Source organism: Rhamphochromis longiceps, linkage group LG3, assembly GCF_057381845.1.
Source record: "Rhamphochromis longiceps isolate RC_006_pf linkage group LG3, R_longiceps_female_GT1.1, whole genome shotgun sequence".
NCBI classification, from domain to species: domain Eukaryota; kingdom Metazoa; phylum Chordata; class Actinopteri; order Cichliformes; family Cichlidae; genus Rhamphochromis; species Rhamphochromis longiceps.
Window position 1 is genome coordinate 40,487,334 of NC_140559.1, and position 23,205 is coordinate 40,510,538.

Consider the following 23,205-nt stretch of genomic DNA (forward strand, 5'->3'; position numbering starts at 1 on the left):
GTGTGGCACCCCAGAGAGGGAATGGCCACATTAATATTATGTTGTTTAAAACCAGTGTTGGGTAAGTTACTTTAAATTAGTAACTTAGTTACATTACTAGTTACTTCTATCAAAAGTAACTCAGTTACTTTAAGTTACTCGTTACTTTCAGAGTAACTAGTTACTAGGGAAAGTAACTTTGGTTTTACTCAGAATTCTCTTGTTAATGTGTTGCTTCCGTAACTGGATACCCAGCAAGATTACCAGTCTTCTAGATTGCTTACTTGCCACAAGTGCACTGTGCCACCTACCAATAGAAAGGAAAAAATAATGTGCACATATCCACGAGAGAAATCCCACACCTGATTCTATCCTAGCCTGCTTTTTACATCCAACACAAAAACTGCAGTCGTGGTGCTTTCGATTGTACTCAGAACTCGGAAATTCTGCCTTCTGAATAGGAAGATGTAGGTAACACCAGACTGCAGATGAGCTGCATACAGAGCTGGACTGGGACAAAAAAATCGTCCCGGGCATTTTGACTAGAGACCGGCCCACCATTATAGGAAAAATTATAAAGCCTTTGAATGAAAACAAACACTGTTGTGACAGTGATGTACACTGTTCTGATGGTATATATGTATCAATTAGGGGTGCAACGATATTCGTATCGATATTGAACCGTTCGATACAGTGCTTTCGGTTCGGTACGCATATGTATCGAACAATACAACATTTGTAATTTATTTTATCAACTTTCCTTCTGACGATGCTGTCTGTGTGGAGCGCTCAGTGAATCTGCGTTCGACTACTCCGCCTAGGCTGCACTGTCGAGCGCAGATCCACTGAGCGCTCCACACAGACAGCATAGTCAGAAGGAAGAGCGCAGGGCAAGCTAGCGAGACAGAAGTTAAGCTCTCCTTGCAACATGGACCTCCCCCACCCTCATTCAGATCTGGCGTTTGGAATTATTTTGGTTTTCATGTGACGTATGACCTTGAATGTAAGCGAGTCATGGACAAAAGTAAAACAGTATGTTGGATGTGCCATGCAATGCTCAATTACATGGGTGGGAACTAGTGTGTTAGCGCAGTTAGCTCGTTAACGTGTTGGCCGTCTAGCCCCATGCACGGGGCGATCGGCGGTAGCTCGTTAACGGAGATTTGCCGTGTTGTGGCGTTAAGGTCATTTCAACGAGATTAACCTGAAAGCACTAGTGGGAACACAACGAATATGACTGCACATTTACGCCGACATCATCGTAGCGCAAAGACAAGTGGAAGCAGACAAAAACAAGCAAGCATGCTACTAACTTTAGCCGAGTCATTTAGACAGCTGTTAGCACATGATTCTCCTTATATGTTTAATATGCTGCTGAGAATATAGCCCAGAAGAAGCGGATAGTATAGCTTTTATTTTGGAAAGAGACATTTCTCTGTAATAAACTCTCTTTTCCAAAGATGAGTGATTCCTCAATCAGATAAAGGGCTCGCAATATCGCTAGCCCCGGGACGTCGGGCTAGCGATTTTTTTCAGTCAGGCTACCAAAATCTATCTCTTCCCTGCCCGTCGGGCTATTGTAGGAAGGAAAAATATATGTCAATGCTTTTGCATTCTTTCAGAAATGTAGCTGGGTAATTATGTCATTGGCATCGGTGAGCCACTGTCAATATGTGACATATTGAAATCGCGTTTGAATTTGCTTTCACTTTGCAATCGTGCGAACTGTGTATAGAGAGCGACAGCACTGATCTGTGAGTGATGATAATTTGCGCACCAATTCCTCTGACATCGTCTTATTAATCGTTAGCTTACTATGCAAACATGACAAGTGAAATCTCCCGCAGCAAGCTTAAACATGTGAGAGGTTGATCGCGCAGAGCATCGCTGAGCTTATGTGAGTGCGTGTGTAAAAGCAACAGGATATATATTTTAGTTCTGCTGAGCCAAATAAGACAGGTCAGGGTGAAGAAGTGACAGCCAAAGAAAAGCTTACCACAAAACGGAGAAGTTATGACAAATCAGACTATAAGGCACAAAGAAAGTGCAACTTTATGGTTTCATGGACAAAAGAATTTCTGTGGCTGCAATATGACGAGCTAAATAACCAGGGCTGCACATAAGTGGTCCGCAGGTGTGCATTCGCTGTCAAAAAAAAATAACACGCACAAGGGTTAGGGTTAAATTTAAAAACTGTACTTTTGAGTTAAAATATATATTTATAATCTTAATAAATGACAAATTAAAAAGGCAAGAACATTTTTTTTGTATCGAAAAAATATCGAACCGTGACACCAAAGTATCGAACCGAACCGAACCGTGAATTTTGTGTATCGTTGCACCCCTAGTATCAATCTATCAATTGTTTGTTGCAAGATTCAGATAATTATTTTTTTAAAAGTGAGACATTTTAAATGAGAATAAGAAAGTATTTCCTTGTGCCCCCCTTTCCCTTTTAATGCCCTACATGGACCCCTGGCAACACTTTGCTAGACCCGCCCCTGCACAGTTACCAGCTGTCAGCTACTTAGAAAAGGATCCTGGTGTTATTTGTCTCTCAGAAACAGTTCATAACTTCCCTTCAACTCATTCATGTTAACTAAAAGGTAAACCTGTTTCTCCATCACAGCTCTGATGATTCAGTAAGGACATCTCCTGGTTTCATCTTCATGTTTCCCTCTCATCACATAACCAAACCGATATCATGACCAGCAGGTTTACAGCTGTGACTCCAGCCAACATCAGCTGATACTAGAAAGTAATATTAAATAAATTCTAACATCAGCTGATCAAGCTTAAACGTGCTGCTGTTGTTTACCGCGACATCCGCTGGTTTCCTCTTTCTGGCGCAAAGTGGGCGATAAATAAACAAGAGGGAAAAACCGATCAGCTGATCATTGATCAGTTTCATGATTGAAGTAGAAACAGGAGAGGGAGGGTGAGAGAATGAGAGAAGAAGAGGCAGCTGTGCAGCGTAAACACAGAATAACTCCAGCTTTGTGTCTTTTTCATTGTAGCTGAAGTCTGGGACAAACTGTGTTCCTTTTCACCTCAATACGAAACGCATGATATTTTCTCTGAATACGAGACGGTTCCGTTGTTTACGGGACGGTTGGCAACTCTAATAATTAACCTTATGAACAAAATAAAGTTCAACATCAGTATCATAGCACCCACCCAGCTGTATAGAAACTCCGTCATGCTAGCTAGCACGCAGTACGAAAAAGTCAGCATAACGAAAATAAACTCCACCTAAACTTGGTTTATATGTGACTCAGATACACTGCAGGTCATAACTTCTTACCTGAAGTTCAGTTCACCTGATACTCGGACCGGCGGCTGCTTCGGGTCCCTCCTCTTGCCTCCCTTTTCCTTCATCCACCTGCTGGCTTCCACCACTTGCTAATGTTATTGAATATGTGGAAGCTCCGCGATAGCCACCACACGAAGTAACGAATAACGAGCCTACCTAAATCCCAGTAACGAGTAACGCGTTCCCGGTTTTGGCATAATAAATAGTTACCGTGCTCGTTACCACAATAATAACGTAGTTACTGTAACGCATTACTTAATAACGCGTTAGTCCCAACACTGTTTAAAACACATGTGTATGGGAAATTTTTCATTAGGATAAGGGGGGGGGGGGGGGGGGGGGGGGGGGCATTGTATGTTGGAAAGCAGTGGGGAACTTTGGTGGTTGCTCCAGGGTTCCGGGGTGCAGTAAGGGCAGCCCACCTTCCGCTGCTTCCTTTGACACGTTCTGGAGAAAAATAGAGATGCATCGTGTCTTCAATACTTCGCTTTTCATCTGCTTTTACAGGTCGGTAAATGGTGTTCAGACCGAAAAATGTTGTTTATTGTTACCGCGGTTACCCGAGTAAACTGGAGGAATGTCCCGCGCGGCCATATCGCGGGCCCCGCCCGTTAGGTGACGCGCTCGTGAAGAAGAGTCAGTGCGCTTCTATACCTTTGAAAACTTGTTGTAATGCTCCAATTAAAACATTTCTCTTGTTGAGAATAATAGATTGCTCAATATACATCAGTGAATGAATCGGAGAGACCGACGTTGTCTTTCACAATGTGAATGTTTACAGTTCTGTTAAGAGTGACTGAGTTGATTAGCTAGTGTAACACAAGCACTCTGAGCAGTTCTGTGTAGCTAACAGATGCATTAACACATAGGTGTCAAACTCTGGCCCGCGGGCCAAATTTGGCTCGCAGCCTAATTACATTTGGCCCGCGAAGCCATACCAAATTACTATTAGAGCTGGCCTACTGGTATTATACAGCTAATATATATATTGTTTAGTATTAAGCTTTGCTTGTTCCATATTCAGCTTTTCAGCAAAACATGTTTGAGTCCATAAGAAAAGATTCATTCTCATATCTGGAGGAATAAATATATTTCAATAAATATTAACGTTAGCCCGCGACTTTGTTCCAGTTTTGAATTTTGGCCCACTGTGTATCTGAGTTTGACACCCCTGCATTAACAGGTTGATCCAATGTGCAAATTCCCTGCTGACTCGGCCTCAGGATGTCTAGAGGCAAGAATCAAGCGCACCCAAATGAGCGCATCAGTGATCATGTGCGCATCACGCAGAGGCAGTGTTGCCAACTTAGCGACTTTGTCGCTATATTTAGCGAGTTTTCAGACCCATTAGCGACTTTGTTTCTAAAAAAAAGTCGCTAAAAAAAGACGTGAAAGCGCGTATCTCTTTTACTCTCAACAAGCAGCAGGTGCTGTAACGCAGTCAGTTCTTCTTTTACTCTTATGCTGTTTTGTGGATCACAAGGTTTAAAACTACTTATAAACACACACACACAAAGTAACTCCACCAGAGTGCCTATTTCGGGTCACTTGCCGGTCCAAGCCCGGGTAAAGGAGCAGGGTTTGAATTGTGACATTAAGAAAAAACAATAATTGCTAAAAGAAATTTAATTTGTAGTTCTAAATAAACTCTAAATGCATTTAGGACGTTTTTTACTCACTTTATGTCTCTTCCACGATGTTATTTCTCTCTCCAACAACATAGGTTACAATTAGATTAGCATGACCAATTATGCAAATTAGGCGATGACGTCCTTTAGCGACTTCTAGCGACTTTTAGGACAGCCAATAGCGATTTTCCTTACTGAGGAGTTGGCAACACTGCGCAGAGGGAGAGTGAGAGACGAAAAGCAGCAGAGCATGGCAGTTGTATCGCAGTTTGTGTGATTCCGTGTGCGTTAATGAGACTGTAAGTGTTATTACCTTTGACAGGTTAACTGGTATGATAATAGTTATAGTTGTTTGTGTATGTTTAAGCTAAAGTTATGCCTCAGTACACTGCTACCACGTTAGTAGGTTTATTTAATTATTTAATTAATTAGCACTAAGTTAATACCAGTGGCCAGAATCTCCCCCAATGACTATATCCCGCGGTTAAAGGATTTTTCTGTTGTTTATTGTTTAGTTTAGCTGTTAGCTTGCCACATGCTTGCCTTAGTACTAGCAACTGGGAAGATATGTGCTATTTAGCCAACTTCTGGTCTTACGGCGACCCCTTGTGGACATTGTAAAATATTGCTGTGTCTGAGTAGATGATGTGTTCTGATTGTTGCTTAGTTATCTTTGACCCTGCTAATTATAGTATTACCTGTTTCTGTTTCCAGACAACCATGCTTATAGTCACCGGTACTGCATCTGCCACAATTAGAAGTGCATATCTGGCTGTATCATAGTTGGATTTATCCTGGCAAGCCCTGCTGTAACCAGTTCTTCTGTGAAGCTTCATTAAAGACGGTGAACTAAACTCCTGGACTGCTGCAGTCTTTCTGACCGAAGACTTAGGCCAAACATGTATACCCAGCACTTCCAGTATATATATATATATATATTCTACATTCAACATGCTGGGTTTCATGATACACTGAATAGTGATTTTTGCCAATAAAGTGCTGAATTAGACAAATGTGATTTATTTACTGATATTGTTTATGGAATGTAACTGTTATGGAAAGAAAGGTGTAAATTAGAGAAGCTGAACCATTTTAAAGGGAACATGTTTCACTGAGGTTGTGAAATAAGTGAATGTAATTGATGTGAACAAAGAACCAGCTGGATTGTATAGTGGAAGCTCATGTTTAGTGTTTATATAGTATTTATTTGTGTGAAATAAATCAGACTCGGACACATTCTGGAGGAAAACAGAGACTCATTTTGTCTTCATTACTCCACTCTTCCTGCTTTTATAGGTAACATATTTGTCACCGTGGTCTTCATCCTTGCAGCCCGTAACACATGTTTATCTGATTTGAAAATATCAACAGTGTGTGTAGTGTAGATTATCTCACGGAATTGTGCTGTTGGCACATATGCAGGATTACACATCAACTAAGCATAACATTGTAAACATTCACAGGTAAATGCAATAGCTCTGGATATTTCTTTATCATGGCACCTGTTACTGAGTAGAATATATTGGGGGGAAAGTGAACATTTATTCTCAAAGTTAAGTTTGTGAAGTCCAAACTTGCGCTGATGCGCAATTGGACGGAAGGCTAACATGGGTGGTCTAATGCAACAGACAAGTTTCTGTAGCTCAAGTTATTGAAAAAGTTCATGCTGGTTCTGATAGAAATGTGTCAGAATACACAGAGCATCACAGTTTGTTGAGTATGGGACTGCATAGCTGCAGACTGGTCAGGGTTCCCATGCTGACCTCTGCTCACTACAGAAACCACCAACAATGTTCCTGTGAGCATCAGAACTGGACCACAGAGCAATGAAAGAAAGTGGGCTGGTTTGATAAATTACATTTTGTGATAGCAAGGCGCTTGTGCATTGATTACTTGGGAAATACCAGGCACCAAGATCCACTATGGAAAGAAAGCAAGCCGGCGGAGGCAGTGTGATGTGTTGGGAAATATTCTCCTGGGAGACCTTAGATTCTGCCATCCATGGATGTGGACCTGATCAAACCCTGATGGTTGTGGCCTCTTTCAGCAGCACAATCTGTGCTGCCACAAAGCAAAACCAGTCTAGGAACAGTTTGAGGAGAACAACAACGAGTTTGAGGTGTTGACTTGGCCTCCAAATTTCCCAGATCTCATTTCAATCGAACATCTGTGGGATGTGCTGGACAACAAGTCTGATCTATGGAGACCCCACCTCACAATTTACTCGACCTGACCTGTGAAGTCTAGTATTCTGCTGACTTTCAATACCACAGCAGCAGGTATATGGGCTCAAATTGTGGTTATAAATATTTTGTACTTGTAAATCAGGATTTGTATGTGTAAAAAGAATTTGTGTGTTGACTTAGCCAAAAAATACGTGTGAAACTCTGCACTCAAGTTTCAAGTACAAATTTTGACCCTATTTTTCTTCCTTTTAGCTGATTGGCCAATGTCATGTCAATCACAAATTTAACTATCCAATCAGTGAACAGATTAGTTTGGCTGTCGGAGGGGCACTTTTTTGAACTGCAGGTCCTTGAAGGGTAATACAGTTTGAAGCTGGAGGATCTCTATATAAATATTTGATAGAAGCTAGGTCCCCTAACTTTCAGTAGCTGTTGAAAGTTGTGGTATATCAGTGGTTAGAAATACCATTATTACTTTAGGATTAGTTTAACACAAAGTCAGGGCTGATCCGGGACCATTGCTGTGAGTCACAGTGAGCAGCATAAAAGTCCTTTCACATCGGACGCAGCATGTGCTGCTAATACTAACTAAAAGCCAAGGATCCAGAATTTGTTGGGCTGGCTGCTGAGCTCTGCCTGTACTAGATGCACCTGCTCCTTGTCGTTTCTATCTCTGACTTTATGTCCTCTACAAGAGTTTTTTTATTTTTTTTTATTTTAAATGTTCAATAAAAACATGTATTTGTAATTCAGAACGAACAAAGCTTTGTAAATATCCCCACTAGTGAAGACTGTGTCATTTCCACAGCACTGCCCCCCCTCAGTCCGCAGCGCTGTTGAAAAGGCTGTAGAGGTCCCTGTATTAATAAGCACGTAAACCTGCGACACAAAAATCACCAAACTCGGACGACCACAGACTGTTTTCCTTCGTGGTGATGAAGGAAAACGCTGGGTTGGCATGTAAAAGGACATTTATTCCATCAGGACCTGAAGCTCCATAAAGCACCCCTCCAATAGCCAAACCCATCTGTTCGCCAATTGGATTGTTCAATTTGTGATTGACATGACATTGGCCAATCAGATGAAAGGAAGAAAAATTAGGGTCAAAATTCGTACTTGTAACTTGAAACTTGAAACTTGTTTCACACAGATTTTTTGGCTAAGTCTACACACAAATCTCTTTTACGCACACACAAATTCTTTTTACACATAGTACAGAGTACAAAATACTTATGACCACAATTTGAGCCCATGCAGGTGAATCAGAGTATTCATGACCTCTAGTGGGGACGTCTTTAACTGCAGGCGATGTACAAAAGGGACACATTCATTCATAAAAGAAAATGATCCAGTTATCATTCAGGAAAATTGTCAGTTTCAACATTTAATCTGGATTAAAACTGCTCAGAATCTCCAAACGTTTGTAGAAAATTCATTTAGAAAAACAGTGAATGATGTGACCTCATCTTTACTCCATAATCAAGAATCATTTTGCATTCATATATTTATCATGAATGTCATCTGGAAATATTTGTGTTTTTCTGTTTAGTTTTTATTTTTTCTTTGTGTGTCCTAAATTTTTCTAAATTGTTTCCAACAGAATCGTGGTGAATCTTCTTACTAACTGGCCTCAGATATTCATTGGTGAGACAATCATCTCTAAGATATGAGATACAAGGAGGTGAAGGCAAGGGGTTTGAAATACAAACGGGCACCACCCAACACAAACAACCTTCAGACATCTGGTGAATACAGGATCATCTAACTCCATCCATCTTCATCCCTATCATCCTCTTCTGTCACACCAACCCTCTGTATTTCCTTCTTCACTACATCCATGAATCTTCTCTGTGGTCCTTTTCTTCATCCTGCCTAACAGCTCCATCTTCAACATCCTTTGTTTAGAATATCAACTATTCCTCCTTTGCACATGTCCAAACCATCTCAGCCTTGTGTCTCTGACTTTGTTTTCAGCTCAGCCTCCTGTCTTTTTGTAAGTGCCATCATCTGCAAACCATATAGCTGTAGTGATCGTCACCTCTCTTCTCAACTTCGCTTCAACAACCCATAGTTTCCCATAGTTATTCCCTGTCCTTTGTTTTTTTATGTCACAGATATGTCATCTGGGTCTGCCTTTCCACTCTTCATCCTAAATGCTCCCTCAGTGTGGAAACTAGTTACTGCTCTAATCAAATGAACAGTCTTAATGTTTCTGTGCTACACACAGCATGCTAACATCCAATCACACACACAAAGGTCTACCCTAATATCCTCTTCACCTTATGTATTTGAATCATAACATCATGAATGAACAGAAAAACCAGATCATCATTAATTAATTGAAGTGTAGTTTAGCTGCATTTGGCAGATTTTTTTCTTTCTCTGAACCAGCAGATGATGCATCACTCGCTGGGCTTTGAAGGATTTCTTTTTCTATCTGTCACCTGCCATATTTGCTGCATTCATAGCTGCCTACACCAGAGAATCCAGGAACAGCAGATTTCCTGTTGAGGAATTCCACTTTTCTTCCATTCAAACCTCTGATGGATTAAAAATGATTCTGCTTCTGAGTTTTTGGATTGTCACAGGTAAGGTGAATATAATAGCTTTTTATTAGCTAATTTCAACCTTAATCTATTTATTATTTATGTGAATCTATTTTTTTAAAGATACGTATCAGAGATTTCATTAGGAAAATAACTGTCACTGTGATGACTGAAGCAAAGTTTAATAAATGAAATGAAATGTATTTTTTCTTTTGATGATTAAAAATAATTACTCTCAGCCTAATGTGGCAAAACAGAAGATATCAAAGTGATTTCCTTTTTCATACACCTGCTTCAATATGTGTATTGTATTCATGGTGTGATTTTAAGGTGTTTTAATGTGTTTTTAAGGTCTCATGGCAGAGGACCAAACAGCGACATATTATCAACTGAAAAACAGCTCAGTGTGTCTGAATGTTAAGAAATTGCCAGAATATGAATGTGTCGAATGGAAGTTTAACAAGACAATTATTGCTGATGATAGAAAAATCAATCCAAAATACAAAGACAGAGTGGTTTATAGTGCTGGGAACCTCTCCCTGTGTATTAATAACCTGGGTGATACAGATGCTGGGATATATGAAGTCTCATACCGCCAAAACTTTATTACAATGTCAGAGAAACATCAAGTCATTGTTCAAGGTAAGTCACAATGAGAACTTTGTCTTTAGCCTGTGCACAATTGTGACTGAAAGAAAAACAGAATCTGTCATTGTCTTTAACCACAACATCATATATCCTACAATTTAAGAAACATCCAGGTTATTGTCTGTTCTCCTTTTTGCATTAAATCATTAATTTATCTGTTTGGCTCAAAATTACAGATGTGGTTCCCAGACCTGTCATTATAATGTCAAAGCTTAGCTCCAACCAGTCTGCTGGACTCTGCAGTATCACAGTAAACTGCTCCATCCAGGATTATTGGCTTTGGTCTGTTTGTGATGAAGACAGCTGCAGAACATCTCAGAAATCATTCAGTGAGGTCAACATCACCATCTTCACTGAGAACAGAGCTGTGGTCTGTAGATGCAACAACCACAAATAAAGCTTCTGAAAGCTTAACACTGTGTAAGTATTAAATATTAATTAAAAATAACTGGCTGTTGATTTTATTTAGACAAATACATTGAATTGAATATTTTTTTTATATCGTTCCCTGTAATTTAAATAGTTAAATGTCTAAAAAAGAAATGTTCTCATATCTTTACCCTATTGTTTGTTATCATAAAAGTGATTTTATTTGTATGTCTGAAATGAAAAAAAGAAATACTAATTGAAACTATGTTTTCAAATCTGCAGGTTTTAAATCTAATAAAGATGAAGAGAAATCACAACAACTCATACTGTTCTGTCCTTATTGTGCGTCCCTTTGCCCAACTTGACAGACAGCTAACGGTTTCAATGAACATTGGAGGCGGAAGTAAGTTTAAGGCTTTTTACTTCGTCAGTAGTTCAATGATTGACATCCTTTTCTTCCCGTAAAACTAAAAACAAACACAAAGTAAATGTCACAAGATGTCTTTTTCCTTTTTACACACACTTCTAGGATATGAACTATACTGTTATATAGTATGTGTAATCAACAGCCACTCAGTATTGATCACAATACAACTTAGCGAGTTTAGCTTCCTCAAAGATAAACATAACAGATTAAATAACTGGTTTCTAAACAAATCTCTGTAATAGAAATGCACCGAATAAACTTGTAAACATGTTGTACATTAATACTCACAAGCAATAACTCTCCAAGGCAGAAACGTTTTAAAGAGCAACAACATATTCTGCAGGCTAATGAGAGCGTGAACGTCTTTCAGTCCATACAGACCAGCAGCCAAAGAGAGGAAATGATCTCCATTGAAAGCCACAAAGCAGATACAACTGTCCAGAAGTGACGGCCACCATGGAGGAGGCCCTCCAAACAGACTGACTCAGTTTACAGCAACAAATCTGCTACATACACAGAACCACCAAGAGGTCAAACAAGATCTGTGAACAGGGGGAAACAAAAGGAAACAGAACAGAAACAAAACAAAGAAACTGAGTTGTTGTTTTTTTTATTTCAGACAGATACTCCAAATAATGACTAAAGCACTTAAAAAATAATAACAACCCTCCACCAAGGTATCTCACTCTGGTCAGTATTTACTTTAAAAGGAACAGTATCTTGTATATATTAATTTTGTTTTCTTTGTTCTTTTTAAACATACTTTAATACGTTTGTAGAAACAAGTGTAAAAACAAATACAAAGTGCTGGATTTTTTTCATTTTTCCTCTTGAAACCCATTTTGACATGTTTGGCATCATTTTGACTGTAACTGTTTGTTTGTTTTATATGGATATAGTACATGTGTAGCATTCATTTCATTGTTCAGTGATGAATTTCAAGTGAAAGTTTTTGATCATAAGTTTATTTTGTTTTCCAAAAATAATAGTTATTCAGAAACAGTTATAACCTGTTAGTGTGATGTACATAACAAAGTCATAATAAAAGGAATCAGTGATACTCAAAAAGTGCCCCATGTCAACATGACCTTGGTGGATGTAAGCCAACTTTTAATGGGCTGTTAACATGCCACCACTCTACATCCCTACAAAGTTTTATCACAACTCCATTTTTTCAGCTATCATGTTTACAGAGAGAAGAAAACACAAACAAGCACTACCAAAAATTAATTTGTTCAAATCTTTCATTTCTAGCTCATAAATATTTAGCATAAAAGAGACAAAGAAATGCAGCAGGGTGCAAGACTGTAGCAGCCAGGGCATACATAGAACGCCATAGCCTTTACTGCTGTCACGCTGGAAACAATAAAGTTAAATATTAATTCAGTCACATTTTGACATCCTTAACTTTCAAATCCTATTAAATGTTTCTTTTATTAGTCCACTATGCTGATGGTAAGTCTGACTCGTTAAAAACATATATATATATATATATATATATATATATATATATATATATATATATATATATATATATATATATAAAAACACCCAGCACGCCCCTGCGGGCGGTTTATCCTTCAAGCTCGGGTCCTCTACCAGAGGCCTGGGAGCTTGAGGGTCCTGCGCAGTATCTTAGCTGTTCCCAGGACTGCGCTCTTCTGGACAGAGATCTCCGATGTTATTCCCGGGATCTGCTGGAGCCACTCGCCTAGCTTGGGAGTCACCGCACCTAGTGCTCCGATTACCACGGGGACCACCGTTACCTTCACCCTCCACATCCTCTCGAGCTCTTCTCTGAGCCCTTGGTATTTCTCAAGCTTCTCGTGTTCCTTCTTCCTGATATTGCTGTCATTCGGAACCGCTACATCGATCACTACGGCCGTCTTCTTCTGTTTGTCTACCACCACTATGTCCGGTTGGTTAGCCACCACCATTTTGTCCGTCTGTATCTGGAAGTCCCACAGGATCTTAGCTCGGTCATTCTCCACCACCCTTGGGGGCATCTCCCATTTTGACCTCGGGACTTCCAGGTTATACTCGGCACAGATGTTCCTGTACACTATGCCGGCCACTTGGTTATGGCGTTCCATGTATGCCTTGCCTGCTAGCATCTTGCACCCTGCTGTTATGTGCTGGATTGTCTCTGGGGCATCTTTACACAGCCTGCACCTGGGGTCTTGCCTGGTGTGATAGACCCCAGCCTCTATGGATCTTGTACTCAGAGCTTGTTCTTGTGCTGCCATGATTAGTGCCTCTGTGCTGTCTTTCAGTCCAGCTTTGTCCAGCCACTGGTAGGATTTCTGGATATCAGCCACCTCCTCTATCTGCCGGTGGTACATACCGTGCAGGGGCCTGTCCTTCCATGATGGTTCCTCGTCTCCCTCCTCTTTCTTGGGTTTCTGCTGCCTGAGGTATTCACTGAGCACTCGGTCAGTTGGGGCCATCTTCCCAATGTATTCTTGGATGTTCGTTGTCTCATCCTGGACTGTGGTGCTGACACTCACCAGTCCCCGGCCTCCTTCCTTCCGCTTAGCGTACAGCCTCAGGGTGCTGGACTTGGGGTGAAACCCTCCATGCATGGTAAGGAGCTTTCTTGTCTTTATGTCAGTGGCTTCTATCTCCTCCTTTGGCCAGCCTATTACCCCAGCAGGGTACCTGATCACGGGCAGGGCGTACGTGTTGATGGCCCGGATCTTGTTACCATTCAGCTGACTCCTCAGGACTTGCCTGACCCTCTGCAGGTACTTGGTGGTTGCAGCTTTTCTAGCGGCCTCTTCATTGTTCCCATTCGCCTGCGGGATCCCCAGGTACTTGTAACTGTCCTCTATGTCTGCAATGTTGCCTTCTGGTAGTTCAATCCCCTCAGTTCTGACTACCTTCCCTCTCTTTGTTACCATCCGACTACACTTCTCCAGTCCGAACGACATTCCAATGTCATTGCTATATAGCCTGGTAGTGTGGATCAGTGAATCGATGTCTCGTTCACTCTTGGCATACAGTTTGATGTCATCCATGTACAGGAGGTGGCTGACAACTGCTCCGTTCCGTAGTCGGTATCCGTAGCCAGTCTTGTTAATGATCTCACTGAGGGGGTTCAGGCCTATGCAGAACAGCAGTGGGGACAGAGCATCTCCTTGGTAGATCCCGCTCTTGATGGTGACTTGTGCTATGGGCTTGGAGTTGGCCTCTAGTGTTGTACGCCACATCCCCATTGAGTTCCTGATGAAGGCTCTTAGGGTCCCATTGATCTTGTACAATTCTAGGCATTCCAGTATCCAGCTGTGGGGCATTGAGTCATAGGCCTTCTTGTAATCAATCCAGGCAGTGCACAGGCTGGTCAGTCTGGTCTTGCAGTCTCGGCTGATTGTTCTGTCTACCAGTAGCTGGTGTTTTGCGCCTCTGGTATTCTTGCCAATTCCTTTCTGTGTCCCGCTCATGTATTGACCCATGTGCCTGTTCATCTTAGCCGATATGATGCCTGACAGGAGCTTCCATGTAGTACTGAGGCAGGTTATTGGTCGGTAGTTGGAGGGGACCGGTCCCTTCTTGGGGTCCTTGGGGATCAGGACCGTCCGACCTTCGGTTAGCCATTCCGGGTGTCTCCCGTTAACTAGCAGCTGGTTCATTTGTGCTGCCAGACGCTCGTGGAGTGCAGTCAGCTTCTTTAGCCAGTAGGCGTGAACCATGTCGGGCCCTGGTGCTGTCCAACTTTTCATACTGGAGACCCTTTCTTGGATATCTGCCACTGTGATGGTTACTGGACCCTGCTCAGGGAGGTCGCTGTGGTCTGCCCTCAGATCCACTAGCCACTGAGCATTGCCATTATGGGTTGCGTCCTTCTCCCATATGCTCTTCCAGTATTGCTCCGTCTCCAGCCTTGGTGGTGCTGTTCTCTTATTGTTCCCTTGCCACTGAGAGTACACCTTTGCTGGTTCTGTGGAGAACAGCCGGTTTATTCTCCTGCCTTCTATCTCTCTGGTGTACCTCCTCAAGCGGCTAGCCAAGGCTGTGAGTCTTTGCTTGGCAGTTTCCAAGGCCTCAGGTATGGACAGCTTGCTGTATTTCTTATGCACCTTCTTTGTCGCACCTTTCTGCAACTCCGTTAATTGGCTAACCTCCCTCCGTGCTACTTTGATCTTGCCCTCTAGCCTCCTTCTCCATGGAGGGTACTGCCCCTTGTGGCTGTTCAACTTGTATATATATATATATATATATACATATATATATATATATTATATTATATATATATTATATTATATACATTATATATAATGTATATAACTATACATATATATATATATATATATATATATATATATATATATATATATATATATATATATATATATATATATATATATATATTAAGGGTGCAACGATACACAAAATTCACGGTTCGGTTCGGTTCGATACTTTGGTGTCACGGTTCGATATTTTTTCGATACAAAAAAAATGTTCATGCCTTTTTAATTTGTCATTTATTAAAATTATAAATATATATTTTAACTCAAAAGTACAGTTTTTAAATTTAACCCTAACCCTTGTGCGTGTTTTTTATTTTGACAGCGAATGCGCACCTGCGGACCACTGATGTGCACCCCTGGTTATTTAGCTCGTCATATTGCAGCCACAGAAATACTTTTGTCCATGAAACCATAAAGCTGCACTTTCTTTTTGCCTTATAGTCTGATTTGTCATAACTTCTCCGTTTTGTGGTAAGCTTTTCTTTGGCTGTCACTTCTTCACCCTGACCTGTCTTATTTGGCTCAGCAGAACTAAAATATATATCCTGCTGCTTTTACACACGCACTCACATAAGCTCAGCGATTCTCTGCGCGATCAACCTCTCACATGTTTAAGCTTGCTGTGGGAGATTTCACTTGTCATGTTTGCATAGTAAGCTAACGATTAATAAGACGATGTCAGAGGAATTGGTGCACAAATTATCATCACTCACAGATCAGTGCTGTCGCTCTCTATACACAGTTCGCACGATTGCAAAGTGAAAGCAAAAAAACAAGCGCAAATTCAAACGCGATTTCAATATGTCACATATTGACAGTGGCTCACCGATGCCAATGACATAATTACCCAGCTACATTTCCGAAAGAATGCAAAAGCATTGACATATATTTTTCCTTCCTACAATAGCCCGACGGGCAGGGAAGAGATAGATTTTGGTAGCCCGACTGAAAAAATCGCTAGCTCCGGGACGTCGGGCTAGCGATATTGCAAGCCCTGTATCTGATTGAGGAATCCCTCATTTTTGGAAAAGAGAGTTTATTACAGAGAAATGTCTCTTTCCAAAATAAAAGCTATACTATCCGCTTCTTCTGGGCTATATTCTCAGCAGCATAAGGAGAATCATGTGCTAACAGCTGTCTCGCTAGCTTGCCCTGCGCTCTTCCTTCTGACTATGCTGTCTGTGTTGAGCGCTCAGTGGATCTGCGCTCGACAGTGCAGCCTAGGCGGAGTAGTCGAACGCAGATTCACTGAGCGCTCAACACAGACAGCATCGTCAGAAGGAAAGTTGATAAAATAAATTACAAATGTTGTATTGTTCGATACATATGCGTACCGAACCAAAAGCACTGTATCGAACGGTTCAATATCGATACGAATATCGTTGCACCCCTAGTATATATATATATACACATATATATATATATATATTATATACATTATATATGTGTGTATGTATATATATATATATATATATATATATATATATATAATGTATATAATATAATGTATATAACTGTACATATGTATATATATATATATATATATATATATATATATATATATATATATATATATATATATATATATATATATATATATATATACACATATATATATTATATTATATACATTATATATGTGTGTATGTATATATATATATATATATATATATATATGGGTCAAAATGGGAGATGCCCCCAAGGGTGGTGGAGAATGACCGAGCTAAGATCCTGTGGGACTTCCAGATACAGACGGACAAAATGGTGGTGGCTAACCAACCGGACATAGTGGTGGTAGACAAACAGAAGAAGACGGCCGTAGTGATCGATGTAGCGGTTCCGAATGACAGCAATATCAGGAAGAAGGAACACGAGAAGCTGGAGAAATACCAAGGGCTCAGAGAAGAGCTCGAGAGGATGTGGAGGGTGAAGGTAACGGTGGTCCCCGTGGTAATCGGAGCACTAGGTGCGGTGACTCCCAAGCTAGGCGAGTGGCTCCAGCAGATCCCGGGAATAACATCGGAGATCTCTGTCCAGAAGAGCGCAGTCCTGGGAACAGCTAAGATACTGCGCAGGACCCTCAAGCTCCCAGGCCTCTGGTAGAGGACCCGAGCTTGAAGGATAAACCGCCCGCAGGGGCGTGCTGGGTGTTTTTTTTTTTTATATATATATATATGTACAGTGTGTGCATATAAAAATGCATTTTCTGTAATACTTATTTAATAAAGGGCAGTGAACGAGACATCACTTCACTGATCCACACCACCAGGATTTACAGCCATGACATTGTGATGTCTTTCGAATTTGGGAAGTGTAGTCAAATGGTAACTAAGAGAGGGAACGTTGTCAGAGGTGAGGGGATAGAACAACCAGAAGGCAACATTGCAGACATCAAGGACAGCTACAAGTACCTGGGAATCCCACATGCAAATGGGAACCACAAAGAGGCTGCTATGAAAGCTGTAACCACCAAGTACATGCAGAGATTAACGCAGGTCCTGAGGAGCCAGCTGAATGGTAAGAACAAGATCTGGGCTAGCAACACCTACGCCTTGCCTGTGATCAGGTACGGAAGGAAGGAGACTGGGGACCAGCAGATAGAGGAATTGGCTGACATTCAGAAGTGCTACAAGTGGCTGGACAAAGCTGGACAAATTGACAGCACAGATGGAACGCTATAACCAAGTGGCTGGCATAGTATACAGAAAAATCTGTGCTGAGTATGGCCTGGAAGTCCCGAGGTCAAAATTTGAGATGCACTCTAGGGTGAGAAACACTAAGCTAAGATCCTATGGGACTTACAGATACAGATGGACAAAATAGTCATGTCTTACCAACCAGACATACTAGTGATAGACAAGCAGAGGAAGACAGCTGTAGTGACAAATGTAGCGATATCGAATGACAGCAACAACAGGAAGAAGGAACACCATCAGGAAGATCTGGAGGATGAGGGTAATAGTGGTCCCAGTGATAATCACAACACTTGGTGCAGTGACCTCCAAGTTAGGTGCAGTGACCACGAGTCAGTTGTACCAGCAGAGCCAAGGTACAACATCCGAGATCTTTGTCTAGAAGAGCACAGTCCTGGGAACAGCTAAGATACTGCACAGGACCCTCAAGTACCCAGCCCTCTGGTAGAGGACCCGAGCTTGAAGGAGGGGAAAAATATTTAACCTTCAAGACCTCACATTTTGGGTTGTCTAGACTACAATATTAAATTTTGCTCTACAAGGGCCTGATATCCTCTTCTCAGAAACTACATCAGGTAAAAAAAAAAAACTTTGGTTTTACATTCATCAGGTCCCAATCAGCCCACATAGCAAAGAGAAATTAAAAATGCATGCCGATTTTTAATTGATTCCATTTATAGTGATTCTTAATCGATGCATGCGATTAACAATCCTATAAATGGAAATGGGATGCAGACAGCATTTGGTACCTAGGGGCGGTAATACACCCTGACTTCACCAAAATGTTTGATGCCAACTATGGCCCACTGAATGAATCCATAAAATCTGATATACAAAGATGGAATACCATAGCTTTTCTGGACCTGCTCTCTAGGATTGAATCAATTAGGTTAAACATTCTTCTCCGATGGCTGTATTTGTTTCAGTCCCTACCGATTCTCATACCACAAAAACAATTTGTGGCGTGGTATAGAAAGCTTTTGAAATACATTTGGAATGGGAAAAAAGAAGTTAAATATAAAACCCTCCAACTAAAGAAAGATAATGGAGGTTGTGGACGTCCTTGTCTACGAGAGTGTAACTGTGCAGCTCAGATAAGACTATTGATATGTCTCTGTTGTGTATATTACGCCACGGGACGGAAAGATGTTGAAGGAACAATTGTTAAAGGAGTACCAGTTAAAGCCTTAATATCGGACATAAAACTACAGAACAAAATACACCTGCCAGATGAACCCATACTACAAGTAATGATATCTGCTTGGAATGAAGCAATAAAAATTTGTGGTTTGGAAAATGCCTCTTAAGTCTTAAGATGGCCCGCATATGATTCAGACTTTACCCCGAATCATTGTGATAATCGATTCAAGAACTGGATTTCAAAAGGCCTAACTAGTTACTATTCATTTTTCCACAAGGGGGCATTTCAAAGCTTTGAATTCTTAAGGAGAAAATATGATTTAGGCTCAGAAAAGTTTTTCAGAATATTTACAGGTCAGAAATTATTTTATTCAAAACTTAAAAGTGAATCTAAACAATTTACAATTTGTAGAAACATTTTTTATCATTAATTAAATCTGGAGCGCAAAAATTACTTCCAGATTATACATCCTGTGGTGTAAAAACGACAGCACTGTCTATATTAAAGCGAAGTGGGGAAAAGAAGGTAGTCTAATCATTACAGACAAGTTTTGGGGCAACATATGCAAGATACAGTAGACCACAACCGGGTCGAATGTTTGGCGTGAATTTTGCTGGAAAAGCATCCTGAGATTCTTCATCATCCCTGCTCAGAAAAGGTATCGGGGATGTGGGGGAGATGGTGCTAACCATTTCTATATCTTTTGGGACTGCCAAGTAATTCACCAGTATTGGTCTCTAATCCATGAACATCTACAAAATGTTTTTTCATTTGCTTTTCCTCCTTTGAGACCATATTTCTGTGTAACATACCAGTGGATAAACTGAACTCCATTGATAGAAGACTTTTGTATATCCTAGTGACCACGAGTCAGTAGTCAGTGGGGTCCATAGGGCGTGAGTAAAGCACTAGTGATGTGCGATACCACTGATTTCCTTGCCGATCCGATACCAAGTATAATTCAGGGTGGTATTGACGACACTGATCCGATACCGATACTTTGCACAAAAACGTATTTTATTTATTGTATCTGAAATTATAGCGTCATAATGATTACAGGGCTTCAGGTTACTTGTTCTTATCACTTAGTAATGCAGAGTTCATCATATAGAAATAAGAAAACTCAAGTTGTGCTCTATTTGAACACCTTGCCTGCCTGCAGCACTAAAGGTCGCCGTGAAAGACGTCTGTCTCCCCCTAGCAGCACCTGTCCCTGTTCCCCTCTTCAGTTCGCCTCAACATGCGCTCATCATATTCTGTGATATGATTTACTGTGAGGTGTTTGACGAGGTTAGTGATGTTGCAACAACACCTCACTGTCTTGCCACATGAATCGCAAACCGCGTCTGTTTGTGGATGTAAAATACATCCACAAATGGCTCCATTTACGCTCAGCCATTGTTGTGAGTGCGCACGCCAGGGGCTGCGACACATTTATACAGACGTACTTCGCACATGACTATGAAAGGCGGAAGAGAAAGTTCTGGAAAGAGAAATTCTTTCCAATGTAGACAATCTGAATGATATAGTTTCTTTCCACTGTGTTCCTGTTAATGATAAACTACAAATTTATCCTAAATTACTAAAATATCGATATTTTAATGTGAGAATCGATTCTAGAACATAAATGACTGGTATCGGAGGAATCGATATTTCAGTATCGATCCGCACATCACTATAAAGCACTGTACAATTACAGGCCATTTACCATAAAAAAACGAGGAGATGGCTCAAGTCTGTTAACCACCAGCGATAAAAAGACTGGATATATTATGTACAAGAGACCTATACAATGGAAAAATTGTCATTCTTTCTTAAAGTGCAGAGGGATACCTTCTTCTTTGTAATATGGTCTAAATGGACGGAATACGTTAAGCCTGTGAGGTGTGATTTTCTATGAACCATGACACTTTATTATTATCATTATTATTATTTTGATGCACTGATTTAAATACCCATGTCAATAATGTGATGCTAACTTGGCTGCCCTGCTACACCCCTCCCCAAGTTTCTATGGGGTTTTCTTTGTTTCTTTATTTGATTTGTTTTTCTTTTCAATTAATGCTTTTATTCTTTTTGCTTTGTTCTATTTTAGTTTTTTTAATTATTATTATTTACTTTTTTTCCCTATTTTTTTTGGTCATTTTCCAATTATAAGTTTAAAAATTTGAAAACAAAAGCAATGTACAAAGCCATACTGCGTGCTTTCTCAATAAAAGACTCAATATGAAAGAGTTCGGTTCTTAGGAGGAAAATATACAGTTACTGCAACCTAAATAAGAATTTTATACAAAAGTAGATGGTATTATCAGTCTTCCATCAATGCTGAGTTTAATTCTTCAATATGATCAGAAACTCAGTGATTTATGCATTTGCAGCAATGTTATCAAACATTGTGAAAGTTCAGCTATTTACTTTATGTTCTTGTCCACAAGTTTCTCTGTTAACGTCCACTTCCTCTTATGAACCTGAAACTAAATCAGAACAAATACAGTGTAAAAACAGAAACAAATATATAATGGTGCTGATGTTGTGAGTCTGCTTTGTGAACTTCTACATTCATATTATGAAAAAAACATATTTATTATCCGTTTTTTCCTGATTTTAGATGTACATGTTTGCGAAATTTTAAAGTCCTGTTATTTTATTATTTGGCTAAACAAGCAACAGATTGAATGTAACTAAAGAAAATGAATGAAAGCCATTCCAACAGGACTCTGAACTTGTTTTACTGGAAGAACAATATGATTTATTTCATTCTTAAACTCATTTGATTGTCAGTGATCCAATGATGTATTTGTACGTTTGTACCTGAGCCTGTCTCATGATCATCATCCTCGTAGTCAGAGCTCACGTCTGGGTCATCATTTCTCCCTGTTCAGACAGTATTAGTGCATTTAATTAAGAACAGCTCTCTTTTATCTGTATTTCAAGATTAGGAGTCACAATAACATATTAATAAACCATGATATCCTTACATTTTCTGAACTCAGTCTTCTCATCAATAACTTTAAGTTCAAGTGTAGATGTGACATTTCTATGTTCATCTGCTTTGCCACCTTAAATAATAACATGACATAATGTCTGATCAGTCAGTTTATAATCATTATATCTCTTATAGCTCTGTTATAGCTCAGTATTATTATACTGTACCACTTCCAGTGTTTCCAGAGGATGTGATTATTTCATAAACTGGAAAATCACCTGCAGGGCAGACAACAGAAGAGAAATTACTTTTTCACGATATTTGTTTGTTAACAAACTTAGTGTTAAAAATGATGCAAGTAATAGTTTCTAGGACTGACCAGGAAGAAGAGAGGCGTAAACGTTGTTCTCATTCTTGTTGGCTTTTTGTTGTGCAGCAGAGTTTTGATTGGTGCTCTGAGACTGAGTGAGACTAAAACATGCAATAAACACTGTGTAATTTAATCAGGAATAGTTATAATTTCATGTTATTTTTAAAATGAAAGAAAACTTTTGCACCAACCTGTTACAACAAAGATCTATAAAAGAAAATTAAAAATTATTGTTGTACTGGTTTGTAATCAGTTTACTTAAATGTGTCACATCAAATCATTGATGAGAAAAGCTCTCACCCTTTATCTTTCTGCAGCAACACAGCAGCAGCATCACAAGGATAATTCCACTAACAAGTCCGATGATGAATGGAACAATAAATGAACTGATTTTAGATCCGAAGCCTAAAGTTTCTGGTAATATCAAAACACAAAGTCAAACTCAGAAAGAAGTCCAACTAGATCTAATAAAATCCGAAAAGTTTAGGCCACATCAAGAAAAACAATATGAACCTAAAAACAACTTTAAAGGGGTTTTTTTTATTATTAAAGACCCATTTTAACAGCAAGAAGTTTTATGTTTAGAAGTCTTGTTATATATAAAGTTACGATCATAGTTTTGAGTTTGAGATGTTTGAGGGGTTTTCTTTTCTTTTCTTATATCTTTGTATTATAGTTCTGTGCTCCTGTTCTTTGGGTCTTTAGGTTTATTCTATGTTATCATGAGTTTTG

The 23,205-nt window shown here is 39.9% G+C and overlaps 1 protein-coding gene across 1 annotated transcript in view; it reads right to left on the reverse strand.

Annotated features, from left to right (window-relative positions):
* LOC146674660 (titin-like) overlaps positions 1-23,205 on the reverse strand; it is a 414,653-nt gene that overhangs the window by 183,199 nt on the left and 208,249 nt on the right. The window lies entirely within an intron of this gene.